Genomic DNA, 12,572 nt, shown 5'->3' on the forward strand with positions numbered 1-12,572 from the left:
AAAAAGAAAAATTAGGTAATAAAAGAAGTGAAATGGAAGCAAGAGACTATGAACCTGAAATGGTCAGCTTCTGGCCCTGACTTCGACAGCTACTTTTTCTCTGTGGGTCTGCCATGTGTCTGACTGGGTTTCTAAATCAGGCTTTATTATAGAATTAGTGCATGAATTTATAATGAGCCAGGCCTAGTAAAATCATTCCTTGTTCTTATGAAGGTATGAAAAAAACTTATTTCACAAAATGTTATATAGTATATTAATATATCTTTTTTTTTTTTTTTTTGAGATGGGGGTCTATGTTGCCCAGGCTGGCCTCAAACTCCTGGGCTCAAGCGATCCTCCTGCCTCAGGCTCCCAAAGTGTTGGGATTCCAGGCATGAGCCATCACATCCAGCCTATAATATATCCAATGTTTGAAAATTATAAGGCCATTTGCGATTGTAATATTATTATTGATATTGATAAATTAGATCATTTGCTTGGTTTTTAATACATTATAGTGGGCTCAAAGATCAACCGACTTACTTGAAGAGACAACAAATCAATGACAGAAGTGATAGGTTTCGAGTTTGTTTTCTTCATTTCCACTCTGAGGTGGTGACCTTGTCTTATTTATGTTGAATTCTCAGTGCCTGGTAAAATGCTGGCATGCAGGATATGCTGAACAACTATGTATTGACATTTTCAGGAAAAAAAAGCAAAGAAAGGAAGAAAAGGAAGGTTTAGAGGATAACAGCCCTTCCAGGGAGAGGCGGCTTGTGCTGACTCCTCTTCCATGCTCCCGGCTGGGCTGCCTCACAGGCTGCCTCCATGCTTCTCTCCATGCACAGACGTGGGTCAGCCTCTGTGTGTGGCAGATAATTCTTCACTCACACGCCTGTGTTTGCCACGGGCACCCGCATGGATGAGGATGATGAGGAAGAAGGAGCTGTGGTTTACCCTTCCCTGTACGGATGACTGTGAGGCTATGGAAGGAGTGTGGTGGGAGTCAGGGTCTTTTTGAGTCTCTGCTCCACCACCAGAAAGGCTGCGTGGCTTGTGGCAAATCCTAGAGGCCCTCTGAGCCTCAGTTTCCCCATATGTAAAGTGAGAATAACCCAGACTAAGTCATTGTACATAGGAAATGACCAGTGACTCAGTGCATTGCTTTGTCAACTGTAAAAGGCTGCTGCTGTCAGGTTGGAATTATTATCATTGTTCTATTTATCATATCCTTAGAGGAGTAATAATAAGTGGAAGTCCATCCAGTCAGCTCATTCAAGAGTGGAGCCCTCCCTTGATGTAGCTGGCAGTGCCAGGCCCTGGGGATATAGCAGCAAACAAGATGTGCACAGCCTCGCTCTCTGGGAGCCTTTATTCTGGTGGGGGAGAGAGAAATAAACGTATGAACAAATAGGAAAAGTGATTTCAGCTCACAATAGGAACGAATAGGAGGTATGAGGATGACAGTGTAGGGTGTTAGATGTAGGGTAGGTGATGCTTTTGGAAGGCTTCTCCATGAGGTGACAGGCGAGAAGCCAGCCATTCAAGCTCTAGGGAGAGTGTCCCAACAGGGGACAGTGGGTGCCACCACCTAGAGCACATAACACAGCCACAGAACAAGGCTCCCCGCATCCCTTATCCCCCTCTTCAGTTCTGGGGTGGAGCAGAGCAGGACCGAAGATGGGGAGGAACTAAAAAGGCAGTGTGGAGGGCTGTGGAGTGGCTGCACAGGTCCCTCTAGCCCAGAAGTCTGCCTCCCCAGCCCAGGTTCTGCAGAGAGTTCCAGAGTCCTGGCCACCTTCAGGATCCGGCCTTTTGGACAGGGAGGCCCTTAGGGATGGACGGTCTCTCATTGGGCCCAGCTCTGGGTAGGATGACACTTTAAGGAGTAGGACTGCTTGCGCCCAAGTATCGACCCCCAGACTCAAACCAGTTGTCTTTTTCTTTTTTCCTTTTTTTGAGACAGAGTTTTGCTTTGTCACCCAGGCTGGAGTTCAGTGGCACAATCTCAGCTCATGCAACCTCCGCCTCCCAGGTTCTAAGGGATTCTCCTACCTCAGCCTCCCAAGTAGCTGGGATTACACGTGCCCGCCACCACACCTGGCTAATTTTGTATTTTTAGTAGAGATGTGGGTTTCGCCATGTTGGTCAGGCTGGTCTTGAACTCCTGACCTCAGGTGATCCACCAGCCTCGACCTCCCAAAGTGCTGGGATTGCAGTAAGTGAACCACTGCGCTTGGCCCAGTTGTCTTTTTCTATTTGAAAAGGGCCAAACAAGGAGAGCAGTGAGTCTGATTGTTAGCATTCAAACACCTGATTGCCATTCTCTCCGAAGCCTGCTGTCTAAGCATTGCTCTTCAGGCAACAGGGCAGTCTCAGCACAGCCCATCTGTGGCTGTGCGCCACATGGCCCGAACTCTGCTTTGCACAGCCCACTTCTGGAAACATGCTTACCACTTTGATACACATTATAATCACTGCAATACCTTTAAAATGGAATCAGTTACTCTGTGTGTGGAAGCCCGGGCCCAGGACAGCAGCTCTGTCAAACAGAGGGGGCTGTCTTGGACACTGGAACAGCTGAACCCTCCATGACAGCATTGTCTACATGCAGCCCAGGTTACGAGACTGGAAGGAATTTCTGGTGTGCCTCAACATTTCACTGGGATAGATGTTAGCTGGGAAATAGTTTCTCTTATTATGTCTTCACCCCTCCTCCACTCTTGTGCCCAGGTGAACCAAGCTTTAGTTGCTGTCTGGTAAATGGGGGAAGAAGACCTTTCTAGAAGAGAGGTGGGATTCTTTTTTTTTGAGACAGAGTCTTGCTCTGTTACCCAGGCTGGAGTGCAGTGGCGTGATCTCTGCCTCCTGGTTCAAGTGATTCTCCTGCCTTAACCTCCTGAGTAGCTGGGATTACAGGCATGTACCACCAGGTCCGGCCAATTTTTGTACTTTTAGTAGAGATGGCATTTCGCCATGTTGGTCAGGCTGGTCTCGAACTCCTGACCTCAGGTGATCCGGCCACTTTGGCCTCCCAAAGTGCTGGGATTACAGGCGTGAGCCACTGTGCCCAGCAAGGTTCTGGGATTCTATCAGCAAATAGATGTGCCAGCCATCAGAGGCTTGGGTATTTTCTTCCTTTCTTTTCTACCAGCCCCCAGAATCCTGAAGGGAGCATTTAGCAACCTTCTTGTTCTTGCTGACTAGGGCTGAGGGTCAGACCTCAGGTCTCCCCTCTAGTTTTATCTCTCCCTTCAACCCTGCATGCTGCAGGGCCCTGAAAGGGCTCCCAAATGTCATCCTTTCTCCTCGAGGGGCTTACATCCTAGAGAGAAGGGGAGGAAACTCAAGAGAGTGCAGTCTGGGGGCATTTGGGCTGGGCCTTGAGAGCTAAGCAGAATCCCAATAAGAAGTCATGGGTGGAGAGGGTGTCCCGAGCATAGGGAAGAGCTTTAGCAAGGATGTGGAGGCAGGGGGGTCACTTGGAGCTGTGGCAGGAGCATGCTGGGTCAGATCAGCTTGCCTTTCCCACTTCTCTCCTTCTCTCTCCTGCTGTGTGTACTTTGCTTCCAGAAGTTTCCTAAGGCTGAATTTGCTGTTAGACTGAATTGCAATGAACTGGCTGGGGCAACAGTGACAGGAGGGCAGGGGGAGGAGCCCCGCAGCAGCTGTAGTCCTGTGTCAGGTGGCTGTGTGTCCAGATGGTTCTGGGTCAGAGCTGGCAGTACCTGGAGGGGATGGAGAGGGATGGTGAAGAGAACGAGAGAGCCTGGGAATCTGGAGAGACTGGCAGAGAGAGTGCTTGGCGACTTGACAGCCAAGTTCCAGGACTGCTTGGCAGTCATCAGGGAGGGAAACTGCTTGGTATCCTGGTGGTCTCAAGGATACCAAGAGATACCCGAGAGAACCCAAGGAGGCTCCAGATATTCTGAGGGACCTATGAAGCTGAAGGTATCACAGGAACTAGAGGATGTGATGGTTAGGGCAGAAAGATGTTAGAGGGAATTGAGGATCTCACAGACTCTGAGCACTGGAACTAGAGGGCTAGAGGGGAGGGGAGATTGAAGGGTTTCACTCTTCCCTCCTCTGTTGTGGCTGAGTATAGACTTGGTGGCTGAGGAGGAGTCATGGCAGTCAGGCCTCCAGACTTCCTAGTGTAGCCCCAGGGACTGAGGTCCTCACATCTGGTCCCAACATCATCCCTGAGCACCTGAGGGAAGAGGCAGCTGGTCCAGCTGATGCTTTGGCTCAGGGATCATGTGTCCTGAGGTACGTGGTGGATTTTCCATTTGACAGGCGACTTAACCTGAGGATTGAAGTAAATTACCAATAACTTTGCTGGAGCAAACTAAACTTAACTAGTTTTAGTTAAGTATGTTGAACCAAGATTCAGTTCAGGTCTGGCTCTCAAGGTAGCATATTTTTTCCTTTCTGTACTCTCTGCCCCTAGTTGGTTTGTTGTCATTAATTCATCAAGCATCTATTTGAAGCCTAGAATGTGCTGGAGTTTGTTATAGTTTCAAGAGATACAAAGATAAATGAGGCATGAGGGCAAGAAAGATATATAGGCAAACAAATCCAGGTCATTCGGAGTTTAACTTTGAAGCAAGGATTTGGGGGAAGGGGTGTAAGAAGGAGTGGTCTATTCTGCCTAGGATGAGATTGCAAGGGGAAGAGAAATCAGTAAGGGCTTCAGAGAGGAGGCAGCAGTTGAAAGAGCTGATTTAAAGGGGGAGTAGGTGATCCTCAAGATATATGGGAAGGGAGAGGTGGAGGAGAGTGGAGGATGCTGAGTAGCAGGAGCAAAGTGAATGAGGGCATGCAGGCTTAGAGTTGCAAAGCCTTCTGGAGAATGGTATGGATGTGAAGGGGCAGGAGGCTTGAGAGACGAAGCCTAGAGGTAGGCCTGCCTGCAAGCTATGTGCTTACCTCATCAGCACTGGGGAGTCATCGAAGGATTTTCAGCAGGGAAGCATCGAGATATGAGTTTTATCATCCTCATCCCTTCATTTATGGTGCCCTCGTAGCGTTTGGTTCTTACACAGCTCTATGAGGGTTTACCATGGTGTACTGCAATTGTTTGTCTACATATCTTCTCTCCCAGCAGACCGCACACCCCTCAGGGCAGGGGCTTGTTCTTGCCCATCTTTGTGAGACTTCTTCACCCACTGCAGGACCTGCTATGAGTGGGTATTCAACACATCACTATTTGCTAAAGACATTCTGGTGCTGGGGCCATACAGACACCATCCTGCTCATCAGGACTTATGTCCACCCGTCTCCAAAGCCCTCTTGGTCCAGAGAGGTCATCATGCAGGCAGCGTGATATGGTGGAAAATATGTGTATCGATCTGACTTTGAATCTCAGCTCTGCCATTTATTAGTTGTGGGACTTTGAGCATGTTATTTGACTTCTGTAAGGCTCAGTTTCCTCATCTGTAAATGTCAGCAATAGTGTGAGCTTACCAGATTGTTTTGTGTGTTAAAGTGTATGTCAAGGCTGGGCATGGTGGCTCATGCCTGTAACACCAGCACTTTGGGAGGCCGAGGCGGGCAGATCACCTGAGGTCAGGAGTTTGACACCAGTCTGGCCAACATGGTGAAACCCTGTCTCTACTAAAAATACCAAAATTAGCTGGGCGTGGTGGTGTACACCTGTAATTCCAGCTACTCAGGAGGCTGAGGCAGGAGAATTGCTTGACCCTGGGAGGCGGATGTTGCAGTGAGCTGAAATCACACCACTGCACTCCAGCCTGGGCAACAAGAGCAAGACTCTGTCTCAAAAAAAAAAAAAAAAAAAAAAGTATGTCAAGCGTAGACATATGGTAGGTGCTCAATATATTTTAGGTATAAGAAAAATAATAGCTACCACGATGCTGGTCACTTGCTTACTGTTTCTTGGCTCTAAACCCTCCCTTCTGTACTCCGCTCTGTGAGGCTGGAGCTGAAACTCTGCCAACCACACTTCCCAGACTCCTTTGCCCGCTCTGTTAGGTTCTGCCAGTAGTGGGTACTGCAGGGAGACAGGGGAGGACTCACTTCTTTCTGTTTGTTTCCTTTCAGTATTGCTGGGGTATCAGCTGGGCAGCACCACCTCCTCCTCTGAGAGACCCCACCTCTATAGGGTCCCTTTGCATTTTTAGACTCTCACAACCTCAACCTCACCTCTTTGTTTCCCCAGCCTAGGGGAGTTAGCTTCTTCCTGCAGTTATCTCTGTGTTACTTAGTGTTCTCTTTTCGCTTCTCAATGCTTTCACACCAGTAAAGTCAATCCCTTATATTCAATACTCTCTCTCTGTGGAAATACCTAGAGTGGTTTCTGTTTTCCTAAGGGGACTCCTAACACTTGCACCATAGCTGTGTATGGTAATAGGTATTTAGTGCCCTGTGGGCGGTATAGAGATCAGAAAGGGCATCACGGGGAAGCCGCAGAGACCAAGGATGCAGAGTAGGGAATGGGGACAGATGTGAAGGCCAGTCTCAGAAGATGCAAGTCCCAGGCTTGGTGGTGGGTGACACGGTACAAGCTGTCAGGGAAGAGTCTAAACTGATTGAAACATGGGCTTTGTATTAGGTTGGGGCATATCATGACGCTGAAAAGGCAGGTTGCAGCTAGAAGTAGAAGGCTTAAATGCCGCAGCCTAGGGACAGGGAAGATGCAATTTATAACTATAGACAGAGACTGAAGGCCAAGAGAGGAAAATGCAGCTGTATTCTCAGTCCTCAAGGCAGATTGGGGTAGTGGATGTGGGCTGGACCTCCAGTAACTGACTATGTGATCTTAGGCGAGTCATTTTGCTTCTCAGATCATTGATGCTGCCCTCTCTAAAGTAGATTTTAAAAAATCTAATTTGGAAATAGAAAACTCTTTGCCAGTGTAAGGAGTTACTGATGTTAAATGTTATTCTGACTGCATTCCAGCCTGGGTGATAGAGACCCTGTCTCAAAAAAAAACAAAAAACAAAAAACAAAAAACAAACAAACAAACAAAACAAAACACGAAACAGAACAAAAACTATTCTGGGTAGGTGGGGATGAGTGGCTCTCGGGGAGGAGATTCAGGAGCGGAGCAGGTGGCGGCGGGGAGGTTGTATTTTTAGGTTGGGAAAGAGAGGAGAGTGGGATCTCGGTGAGGAAGAATTTGGGGAAGGCCTCAAGGGGTGTGATGGTCCACACTCAGACTGGGAGGAAAGGGTGGGCAGAGAATGAGGGAAGGAATGGAAAAAGGGGACATGCCTGGGCGATGGGCATGGAATGTGTGAGAAATGGAAGGGTGTGGGAACCCAGACTTAGGAGTTTGAGCCACTATAGGCAGAGGCCGACCCCACAGGGTTGGGAGGGGAAGGTGCCCTCACTTTTTGTGGCCCCAAAGATCCTGTAAGCAGGGAGCTATTGGCCTTCCTTGGGGTAAGCCTAGGGTTGCTAGGAATCTCTGAGAAGTGTCTGCTTTTCTCTACTTCCCACCTGTTTTATGTCTCCTGGGGTGGAAGACATGGTAGGGCTACAAAAACATGCTGCCAATCCTGAATTCAAGAAAATGGACTTTGGCCCAGCCTAAAACATGGAGGAAAAAATTCTTCTTGGAGAGTATGTATGAGGCAGCCTGTGATACACACCCAGGTAGTGAGGCGGCAGAGCGGGGGGCCTGTAAGGCTCTGTTCACTCATCCTGAGCCTAGACCTCTGGGCAGGAAGCCTCGTTCTTTTCAAAGCAAACTGCTTGTTTTTCCCCGCATGAATAATGTATGTTCCTTAAAAAACACAAAGAGAAAATATAGAGAAGCAAAAAGAAGGTATAAATCATCCACAACTCATCACCCAGATGCATATTTATGCTTCCAGATATTTTTTCTGAATCTGTACATGGAAATGTAAAAAATGGCATCATTTATATTATTTGTAACCTGCTCTTTTCACGCCACAGTTCATCGTGGCCATCTTTCCATGTCACTAAATGTACTTCTGCAATATCTTTGTAAATGATATCACAACCAGATAACAATGACAATAATTTGTATAGTGCTTTATAGCTTACAAAGCACTGGGCATCCATTACCTTATTTCAGCTCTTGGCCTTCCAGCATGAAGGTCTCTCCCCTAGGAAATTCTGCTTCCAAAAGAGGCACCCCTGTCTCCTTCACACCTGTGCCTCCCATGCCTCGGAAGTTGCCTCCATCTAGGGAGGGATACTGGCCAGGCCCCTTCTCCCTCTCCGCTTCGTGTCTGACCCTGCTGTCAACTTCTGTCCTTTTTGTTTCATTTTCTTGAGAATCCTTCTTCATAGTCTCAGAATTTCCTCCTGGCTGCCACCCTCGTCTTCTCTGCTTCATCTATCCTCCCCTGTCTCCTCCTGCGTGTCTGCCCACCCCGCTTCTCCTATCCAGCTCTGCTTAAGACACAGCGTGACACACCTGGGAAGCTGGGAGCCAGAGCGGGCCCCCAGGATGGGACCTGTCTCATCTCCGGAAATGACTGAGCAGAAAGTCCCCCTGTTGTTCACAAGTGGGGAGGGCTGGGGGACAGACCCACAGACATCAAAGGGGCAGGGCTGGGTAAAATGTCCCGGGGTGTCCTCAGAGCTTCTACAGCTGTGCATAGGGACGTTTCTGAGTTCCTGTCTCCCTACCGCTGCCTCTCTCTTCCACACCCCACTCTGTTTCTTTCTCTCCTCATGACCTACCTGGCATCTCCATTCTTTCTTGTCCTCCTTCTTACGTCTAGAGGCCTTGACAGCTACCTCCCTCTGTGTGGAAGGAGAAGGTGGGGAGAGAGACAAGAAGGAATGCCCTCTGTCCCTGAACTAGCCTCACTTTTTGGCCCTGGAACTTCAGTCCTACCTTCATCCTGTGAGTGCCTCCCTTATGCCCCTCCTTCCTCCCTCCTCTTTCATGGTGGGAGTGATGAAGCCGGGGAGAAGCTAGACTCTGTCTGCAACTCTGGGCCTGCTAAGTAGGGGAGGCCAAACCATTCAGATGTGCTGCCTTCACAGGACTGAATGAGGAGCATATTTCACAGGGCTGAGTGAAGAGCATATCTAAGCTGGGGCTGGACAAGCTATTCAATTAGCCAAGATCCTGGGCAGGGGTCTAGATCTCCTGGCTTTGGAGAAGGGCAAATACTTCAGAGTTAGGGAAATCCAGATATCCACACCCAGGGATCACCCCACCCCTCACCACACTCACTCTGAACAGTTGCCCCATGGCCCGTCAGGCCACTTTTCAACAGCAAGGACATCATAACTCTGAGCCATGTGGCCCCTTTAAAGAGCGTGCTTCAGCCAGGCATCAGCTGCAGCTGAGGACTTGATCTCCAGCTCCTATCTCACCAAGTGCCCTTCCCGTCAGACTGTGCATCCAGGGCTCACCAAGCACCTTGGGCTCCAACTGTGTACCAGGGAATCACCAGGTACCGTTTGCACTATGTGCCAGGGCTCCCCAAGCACCGTTCACTTCAGCTTTGCATCCAGGGTCCAGGGGTTCACTGAGTATCATCTGCTCTAAACCCATCCCAAGCTCCGCCCACCTGGATTCCTTATTTGGCACACATTCAAGAGGATGCTACATTCCCCACCCTCTCCAGCAGTGGATGGTGCCACTCTAGTGATCACTTAATAGTGGGCCCTTGGACGAGTAACCCAGAGGGGCTCAATTTCATGGTGGATGACCAGGAGATGCCCCAGGTGGTTCAAGCTCTCTGCCTCCTGTGCAAAGAAAAGGGGTGGGCAGGGAGTGTCAGCTCTTTGTCAGTTGACCTCACAGGGCTGGGAGGAGACCAAAACTTCAGTCCTACCCCTGGGAACAGATGGTGTTGGCCTGAGGAGTTGTGCATGGGAGCCTCTGGCTGGAAGCAGGAAGACCTTCGCTGTGGGTTGGCGGTCACATACTAACATCCCCTTTATCCTTAGCCCTCAACAGAAAGCAGGAGAAGATGTCAAACAGCTAATGGACCAGGGGAGGAGCTTCCACAGTGTGTCAACACTGGGCCAAGGGCAAGGTCCAAAGTGTCTGTTCCAGGACTGCCCCTTGGCTGGACGGCTAAGACCTGGCACTCTGCTATCCAAGTTCCCGGGACTTGGAGCTTGGTATTACAGGGCGGGATAAAAGACGTTGGTAAAATCAGGTGTCAGAAGCTGAGCTCTCACGTCCTTGTACCCCATTCTTCTTCCTACTTGGTGACAGCCAGGAACAACCCTCTGCTCCATAGCCAGAGCCTAGAGGAAGAATAACTGTGAGCGCAGAGGAAGAGGAACCTCATCTCGCTGCCACCGAGGACTGGCTCAGTGGCACAGCTCACCTGACTTCAGACCATTTCCACCTCCTCCCCCAGGCCTCTGGGCCTCTCTCCCCAGAGAACTCCAACCTGTTCTCCCGGCCCCTACAAAGATGCACCAGTTGTTCCTGAGCTTAGAGGGGGTAGGGTATGAGATCCATAGTCCCCGTGGGTAGAGGATCTGCCACAAGGCCACAGGGACAGTTTTGAGAGATGGATGGTAAACATGCCATTCTTTTATGCTCACCTATCTTCTCCCAGCCAGCTACAGGTTTGTTTTTTTTTTTTTCTTTCTGGAGTTCTGTCTGAATCTGGGGAAGAGGAGGGGGACCAAGATGGGTGTTTCTGGATTTTAGTCACTGCATTTACTGTTCTGCCTCTGTGGTAGGTGTCCATCCTTCCTTCTCCAGGTCAACCTGTTGTCTGTCTGCAACTATCTCTCAGATAAGAGACATGTCTTCCCTCCTCAAAGCTTCCCTGTAGCATTGGGAAGTCCCTCCTGAAGTCCAGCCTCCATCTATCTTGCTACCTAGTTAAATCCACTTCTTTTCTAGGACTTGGACAGCGATAGAGCTTGTTTCCTAGCATCCCTACATCCTTCCCCCAGAAGTATTTCTGGACCAGCCACCACCTGCCCATCTTTGCAGATGCAGCCCCGACGACATATTAATGAAGCCCTCTTTTCTTCGACTTCCAATCCCTTCCTTAAGCATTTCCACATCCAGACGACCAGCACTGTGAGGGTTAGCGGGCATAGGTGGTGGGGAGAGGGGTTGACCCCACTGCTGCCCTGTGGGCGTTTGCAAATGCAGGCGTGCCTGTGTGCTCTGTGTGAGTGTGCAGGTCTCAGAGCCAGGGCTGGCGTGGAGTCTCTCCACCCTTCCACCCTCCTGGAGGCCTCTCAGAGACCCAGCAACAGAAGGCAGGGAAGCCCAAACTCCCCAACTTTCTCCCTTAGCTGTGGTTCTGCTGGTAACCATTAGGGGTCACTGTTGCTTCAGTCACCAACGCGGGGCAGGGGAGGGGTGGGGCTCCACACAGGTGGTCCTTGCTGCCCACCCTGACCCTGTGGGTATAACAGGGTAGTTGTTGTCATAGAGACGGCCTCGTGCAGACTCGTGCCCACTCCACTCTGGTATGAGGGAGCTGTGGTTTGCAGGACAGCTGCTGGCGGGCGTGAGCAAGGGTGCACAGAAGGGCTCATCTTGCCAGACCCAGAGCACGTGGCATGTGTGTGGCACAGCAGCTATACCCCAAGCCCTTGGGTGCAGGAAGCTAAAGAGTTCTGAGCCGTGGGCAGCCCCTCCTGCTGCCACCCCCTTCGTCAAGGTTTGACGTCATTCTTTTGCAACCCTTCCCTCTCAAATGCCCTCATGGCACTGGCAGAAAAACCTGGGAACTGACTCTCCTGTGCAACATCCACATGCCTCAATGGTGTCTCAGATGAACACTGAGATTCTGGCCTCCCAGGATAACCACAGGGTGCCAGACGCACAGACCCTGCTCTGCTGTGTGTCCCCTGGCTTGGGTGGGGGCATCTGGCATGAACAGGTGATGTCATCAGGGCCTCTACCCTGCCCCATGTCTGACCACTTCAAGTGTGTCCTATGACACTCCAGAAAATACCTATCCAGTGGACCGATATAATAGACATAACAAGGGATGAAATTAAGATGAGATGTTGGGGACAGGTTGGTTCTGCTTGGAGGCCAGACACAAAGGTTCCCTGCCGGGCTCAACCACTTCTGGTCCTGAGCAGGAGATAATTGCAAATTGTTCTGCCTCACTGCCATGGCAACCCTGGCTGCTCGGGTCCTCATGGAGGTGGTGTTTGACAGCAGTGTATTTATCCTGTGTCTCTGCCTTAGGGTCACCACCTCGAGTCCCAGAGGAGGCAGAAAGGAAGTTCATCTAGTGTTAACACCATGTAGATGGAGAGATAATGGCTGCCTGGGACCAGGGTACAAACAAGCCTCAGCATTTATTGTGCCTTCTCCAGTCTTCCCATGAGAGGCGGGGTGGGGGCAGGGCTGGGCGAGGGTGAGGGGAGGGAGGAAGACCAGGCTCTGAAAGCCTTAACATCCAGGGTTAATCATTGAGGAGAGGGACTGGAGAAAGTGTGACTATACTCTAAGGGATGCCCCTGGAAGAAAGGAGGAAGGAGCCCCAAGCTTGGGGAGCCCTGGGCGGGGCAAGAGGAGAGGAGGAGGTGAGGGCAGGCAGGCTGGGAACCACTCCCCAGGCCCTTGGGTTCTCCCCACGCCACCTGCTCAGTGGAGCTAAGGGGAGGAGTTGAAAAGCAGTGGCAAGCAAGGGAGTCATGTG

At 50.3% G+C, this 12,572-nt stretch overlaps 1 protein-coding gene across 1 annotated transcript in view; it reads left to right on the forward strand.

The window, feature by feature from the left end:
- NTRK1 (neurotrophic tyrosine kinase, receptor, type 1) overlaps nt 1–12,572 on the forward strand; it is a 66,860-nt gene that overhangs the window by 13,259 nt on the left and 41,029 nt on the right. The window lies entirely within an intron of this gene.

This window comes from Colobus angolensis, unplaced genomic scaffold, assembly GCF_000951035.1.
Source record: "Colobus angolensis palliatus isolate OR3802 unplaced genomic scaffold, Cang.pa_1.0 Scaffold77, whole genome shotgun sequence".
In the NCBI taxonomy this organism is placed as follows: Eukaryota; Metazoa; Chordata; class Mammalia; order Primates; family Cercopithecidae; genus Colobus; species Colobus angolensis.